Source organism: Cebus imitator, unplaced genomic scaffold (assembly GCF_001604975.1).
Source record: "Cebus imitator isolate Cc_AM_T3 unplaced genomic scaffold, Cebus_imitator-1.0 Scaffold32, whole genome shotgun sequence".
Lineage (NCBI taxonomy): Eukaryota > Metazoa > Chordata > Mammalia > Primates > Cebidae > Cebus > Cebus imitator.
In genome coordinates, this window is record NW_016107347.1 from 7396810 (window position 1) to 7403491 (window position 6682).

The following is a 6682-nucleotide window of genomic DNA, read 5'->3' on the forward strand; positions in this document are numbered from 1 at the left end:
TTTTTTTTGAGACGGAATCTCACTCAGTTGCCCAGGCTGGGGTGCAGTGGCATGATCTCAGCTCGCTGAAACCAATGTCTCCTGGGTTCGAGCGATTCTCCTGTCTCAACCTTCTGAGTAGCTGAGATTACAGGCACCCGCCATCATACCCGGCTAATTTTTGCATTTTAGTAGAGACAAGATTTCACCATGTTGGCCAGGCTGGTCTTGAACTGACCTCAGGTGATCCGCCCGCCTCCACCTCCCAAAGTGTTAGGATTACAGGTGTTAGCCACTGCACCTGGCCTTTTTTTTCTTTTTCTTTTTCTTTTTTTTTTGAGATGGAGTTTCACTCTTGTTGCCCAGGCTGGAGTGCAATGGCGCAGTGTTGGCTCACTGCAACCTCTGCCTCCCAGGTTCAAGCAATTTTCCTGCCTCAGCCTCCCAAGTAGGTAGGATTACAGGCATGTGCTACCATGCCCAGCTAATTTTTGTATTTTTAGTAGAGACAGGGTTTTTACCATGTTGGCCAAGCTGGTCTTAAACTCCTGACCTCAGGTGATCTGCCTGCCTCGGCCTCCCAAAGTGCTGGGATAATAGGTGTGAGCCACCGCGCTTGGCCTCTAATTTTCTAACAAATGAATTTTAGCAACTAGTAAATGACATTCACTTTAGTATCAGAGATGTCTCGTAACATCTCTTTTAAAAATAAAAACGAAAACAAAACTAAACAAAAAAATTCTAACAAACCTAGTAAAGCTACACTTTATAAGAGGTTATACTGGAAAGTACAAGTAGCTTGGTAGTCAGATGGCACACCTGCATTTTCCTAGTTGTGTAACTGGGCAAGTTTTCTAATCTGTGAAAGGGGATGATGATATTTAACTCAGAGGGCTGCTATGAAGATTGAGTTAATAAATGTAGAACATCTTACCACATTGCTGATACCTGGTTTCATTACTAATGGCTTCATTATTAGCAACTATTATCTTGTCTCACTTTTCAAAAGAATTTAAGAAAGGCACTATCAAAAACTGTAGGCAGCCAAGATCGATGACCTGAAAAATAACTTCAGCTGCCCTTTTGCAATTGGGGTCCTTCTTCGTTCCATTTTAAGCTTTTAAGTAAAAATCAAGTATTATTTGTTAGAGAGTCTAATTAAATAAAAATAAGAGGTACATATATAAAGAACTAAATTACATTGTACCTAAAGTCTTGGATATGTTAAAAAAAAAAAAAGTCTTTGATCTGTTATGATAAATATACATCCTTATAAAAGTGTAAAATGACAACAATCTTCAGAGTCACTTTAATTACAAAACAGTCCAGCTTAGGCAAGAAAAAGTTCTATTCCTTGTCAATGACAAAGAAGAATTCTCTTATTTATTTTCTCTGTGTTTACAAATCACTTCTACACACAAATGTTAATAACTGCAATATTTCACTAACATGTCCCAACTCAGCTGGGTGCAGTGACTCATGCCTGCAATCCCAGCACTTTGGGAGGTGGAGGTGGGCTGATCACTTGAGGTCAGGAGGTTGAGACCCAGCCTGGCCAACATGGTGAAATCCTGTCTACACTTAATCTACAAAAAATTAGCCGGGCATGGTGGTGCTTGCCTGTAGTCCCAGCTACTTAGGAGGCTGAGGTAGGAGAATCACTTGAACCTGGGAGGTGGAGATGGCAGTGAGCTGAAATCACGCCACTGCACTCCAGCATGGTTGACAGACTGAGACTCTGTCTAAAAAAAAAAGGGACCAACTCAGCTTAGTGTCTACATGAATACAATATAACTATTACACAGGAGGAAAGAAAGGCCACTGTTGTGTAACATAAGAACCAACAGATCTGTTTTTGCATATTCCAATAACCACTCTTTATAAATATTAAAATTTAACAATTCCTTCTGTTCTATGCACTTGAATGTAATCTCAACATATAGGACACTGCAATAAATTTTTGTCTGAAATATAAAAGAATAACAGTAAAACTGTATTACATTTTAGGACAGCAGTGATATTCTTGGAGGTGAGGGTAGAGATGGGGTGATACTGACCTGATAATTGGCAGAGTCACACTTCAGTCCTCAAGTATAAACTGTTAAAGTTTTCTTCAGTAAAGAATTGGGAAATTAACAAATATACTTAAAATGCCATTAGCATAGTGGAAATGTGTCCAATGCTGTAAAATAAGGAGAAATTTATTGTTCATGTGACTATACTATAAAGTTTGGTAAATCCCATTAATGTCAACTGTCATCGCTGATGAGGCCTGACAGCTATAGATTGATAATAACGAAAGAAGAAAATAGCCAGTTCTTCAAGTTGAAGTTGAATAATATATGAAAAATACCAGGAATCTGACTTCCCTTTTGCAACTAAAATAAGGGAAGGTGGAGGCTTTTGAGATCTTTTCAAGATGTCCACTGCCATTTTAACTACTGACTTTTCTCTTCCTGAAATGACAAAAACCTATTTGCTTGAATCACCATGACTTAAGCACAATGCACTTAGACAGAAAAATAACATAATTACAACAGAAATTTTTAAACTGCCAAATTCATGTAAGGAAAATTCTCATCTCTTTACCTTCCAACAATCCATAAACAAACAAATCAGCCTCTTAGCATCTTGACTGTCTATAAGGCTAATTACACATCCCCAGCTTCCACTTTTTCACATTTATGATCAGATGTTACATGTTAAATTATATGTAATTTTTTTGTTTATAATTTCCTAACAATGTATTCCGCCCAGCAAATTTTATTTAAAATGATATGCCTAGGCCTGTTGCAGTGGCTTACGCCTGTTATCCCAGAACTTTGGAAGTCTGAGGCAGGTAGATTATGAGGTGAAGAGTTCGAGACCAGCCTGACCAACGTAGTGAAACCCCGCCTCTAATAAAAATACAAAATTAGCTGGGCATGGTGGCACATGCCTATAATCCCAGCTACTCAGGAGGCTGAGGCAGGAGAATCGCTTGAACCCAGGAGGCGGAGGTTGCAGTGAGCTGAGATGGTGCCATTGCATTCCAGCCTGGGTGACAGGGTGAGACTCTGCCTTGAGAAAAAAAAAAAAAAAGATAAATTTTATTTGATAAAATGTAATTTTCATCTTGTATTTTAAGGCACGAAGTCTGAAAGCCCATTTGAGTTGCTGAAAACTAACAGTCAAATGGGGACAGTGTCAAAGGAAGAAATAATGCCACAGTAAGTACTTGGTTGTTTCATTAAAACAAGAATCAGTTATTAAACTAATTATGAATCTCTCAGTTTAGGAGAGGAAGTATGAGTTTGTTATATAGTCAAGAATACAGACCCAACAACATATACACAAACCACTGAATAAGCTATTCCAGCAATTTCTGCCCAATATATGGGCAGAATTATGTGGCTCAGGATATTCAGAAAAAGGGCATTTGTAGCCTAATATTCATTATCAGAAATATGATTGGCAGATTTTTGGTATGCCACATTGTAGTCTGTAGATTCATTCCCTACTTATCTTCTAAGCTGTCACTTGTCATTGTCATCATCAGTAACTCTCAAGGACAAGATCAATTCAACTAGATGCTCAGCTCATTCCTTCCAAGACCCAACTTTCCTCAGAGTTTAGACACAGATATTTCTAAGGAATACTAGTCTCTAAATCTGAAATAAAAACCACTTGTAGACAAACTGTCTGGATACATTATCATACTCTGTGGTATAGCCAGCTGTAGCAATATCAAGCTTTATAGTTTTCTCAATAAAAATACACATAAATATATACCATAAAAAAGATAAAGATATTTATCTTTAAAAAAGATAATTTAATAGTCTGGAAAAATAAGCCCACTTAAGGGCCAAGTATAACACTTATTTTTATGTTATCAATAAGTGATTTCAAATGAGCCAGTCCAGTATAACATTTGGTCTATTCACAGGTTTCATCCCACCATGAAATCTTAGGCCAACAGCCTGGACAACATGAGTCTTTTCTTTTTTTTTTTGGAGACCAAGTTTTGCTCTTGTTGCCCAGGCTGGAGTGCAATGGCGTGATCTCAGCTCACTGCAACCTCCGCCTCCCGGGTTCAAGAGATTCTCCTGCCTTAGCCTCTCGAGTAGCTGGGATTATAGATGTGTGCCACCAAAAATACACTAATTTTGTATGTTTAGTAGAGATGGGGTTTCACCACGTTGGTCAGGCTGGTCTCGAACTCCTGACCTCAGATGATCTAGCTTGCCTTGGCCTCCCAAAGTGCTGGGATTACAGGCGTGAGCCACCATGCATGGCTAGCATGAATCTTTTCTAGATGAACTTTCTTGTACCAATAGTCAGAAGTTATGGGTATCAAAAACTGCACACCCCGCACCAACCTCCTGTGCCTTCTTAACTGTAGTACTGAGTACTGATTTTGCCTAGAAGGATGTTGGTGTGGCTTGGGCTCTGATCTTTTCCCCTCTCTGGATAATACACAAGCTCCACTCATTCTGGTTTTGGTTGTGCTTCTTCCTTCTTGAAGAAGTCCCAGTTTCTGCTCTGGAATTCTGACTTAATTCCATAAGATAACAAGCATTGCTGCTCTTTTACCATATAGAGGCTGAGTGGCAGAAAAAGAAACACCCCAAACAGCTTCTGTAGCTACGCAAGCAATAGAGTAGGACAGGGCAGGGCAGGGTGGAGTACAAGCAAGATGTTTGTCTGTTATCTGGGGGTGGGCATATCTACATAGAACTGAAGGCTTTCTTTCTTTCCAGGTGGTAGGTGATAGGTTTTGCCACATAAGGTAGGAAAACAACATTTTCAGATGAGGCTTAGATAGTTCCTGACATAGAAACTCCTCAAAAAAATCTATATAGATTTTAATAAATCACTGGGCTAATTTTTTAAAAATCAGTAATTTTACCTAGGAGATCATTCTTGCAAAACTGGATAAAAATCACTTTTTTTTTTTTTTTTTTTTAAACGGAGTTTCACTCTTGTTACCCAGGCTGGAGTGCAGTGGCGCAATCTCGGCTCACCGCAACCTCCGCCTCCTGGGTTCAGGCAATTCTCCTGCCTCAGCCTCCTGAGTAGCTGGGATTACAGGCACGCGCCACCATGCCCAGCTAATTTTTTGTATTTTTAGTAGAGACGGGGTTTCACCATGTTGACCAGGATGGTCTCGATCTCTTGACCTCGTGATCCACCCGCCTCAGCCTCCCAAAGTGCTGGGATTACAGGCGTGAGCCACCGCGCCCGGCTAAAAATCACTTTTTAATATATACTCAGATATTCTAACAAGAAATTTGTACTCAGCTATCAAATTTGAGAAATTTATATTTGGACTACAAATGACTCAGATTAAGGCCATTCAGTAAGTTTTTAGCATTGGTGATCAAAGTGATTAGTGATTAGCGAGCAAAGACATAAAGGAAATTTACTCCAATTATGTAAAGACTTTTTTTTTTTGAGGTAGTCTTGCTTGGTCGCCCAGGCTGGAGTGCAGTGGCTCAATCTTGGCTCACTGCAACCTCAGCCTCCGGGGTTTAAGTGATTCTCCTGCCTCAGCCTCCCTAGTAACTGGGACTACAGGCGCTTGCTACCACGCCTGGTTAATTTTTGTATTTTTAGTAGAAATGGGGTTTCACCATGTTGGCCAGGCTGGTCTAGAACTCTTGACCTCAAGTGATTCGCCCGCCTCGGCCTCCCAAAGTGCTGGGATTATAGGTGAGCCATGGTGCCCAGCCTATAAAGACTCCTTCAATCCATATAAGCCAAGCCAAAATACAGGAGGCCAGTTAGTTCTTAAAATTCAGAGAACCAAGACTGATATGTGAAATGGCTGTTTTTGATAGTTTCCCACAAGATCGTGTACTTTCTTAGAAATACAAGAAATATTAATGAAAAAGAAACTTGCCATATTTACAAATACTAAATCTGAATACAAACACAAATGCACTGCTATTTTTAAAAAAATGGACTGAAAGCTTCAGTTAATCGAGTTGCTCCTTAAAAAAAAAATTAAAATGTATTCAAAGCAACCTCATATCAGGGGGTAGAAGGTGTTGACACACTACCTTGACTATCTCGAAAGATTTAAGATTCTAACTTTTTAGAAGGATCATTTATTCATTTGGGATAAAAGAGTGACAACATTCTAAATAGTTCCTTTTATTTCTCTTTGGCATTTAAGGATTAGTCTAGGAAGTAAAACATGTCAACGTGCTACTAGAAAATATTTTACTGGCTGGGTACAGTGGCTCATGCCTGTAATCTCAGCACTTTGGGAGGCCTACGCAGGAGGATCAATTGAGGCCAGGAGTTCAAGACCAGCCTGGGCAACAGCAAGGACTTATCTCTACAAAAAATAAATAATAAGAAAAGAAAGAAAGCTGATTTTGAAGGCCACGGCTCACACCTACAATCTCAGCACTTTGGGAGGCTGAGGCTGGTGGATCACCTGAGCTCAGAAGTTGAAGACCAGCCTGGACAACATGGCAAAATCCTGTCCCTACAAAAAATGCAAAAATTAGCCAGGCTGGCCAGGCGTGGTGGCTCACACCTATAATCCCAGCACTTTGGGAGGCTGAGATGGGTGGATCACCTGAGGTCGTGAGTTCGAGACCAGCCAGACCAACATGGAGAAATCCCATCTCTACAAAAAGTACAATATTAGCCAGGCATGGTGGTAAGTGCCTGTAGTCCCAGCTACTTAGGAGGCTGAGGTAGGAGAATCACT

General features: G+C 40.0%; 1 protein-coding gene across 2 annotated transcripts in view; it reads right to left on the reverse strand.

Annotated features, from left to right (window-relative positions):
* CTTNBP2NL (CTTNBP2 N-terminal like) overlaps positions 1-6682 on the reverse strand; it is a 61260-nt gene that overhangs the window by 43946 nt on the left and 10632 nt on the right. For both annotated transcript variants that reach the window (XM_017524317.2, XM_017524316.2), the window contains exon 2: positions 2037-2161. The gene's annotated coding sequence lies outside the window, so the exon portion shown is untranslated. The remainder of the gene's footprint in view (positions 1-2036; positions 2162-6682) is intronic.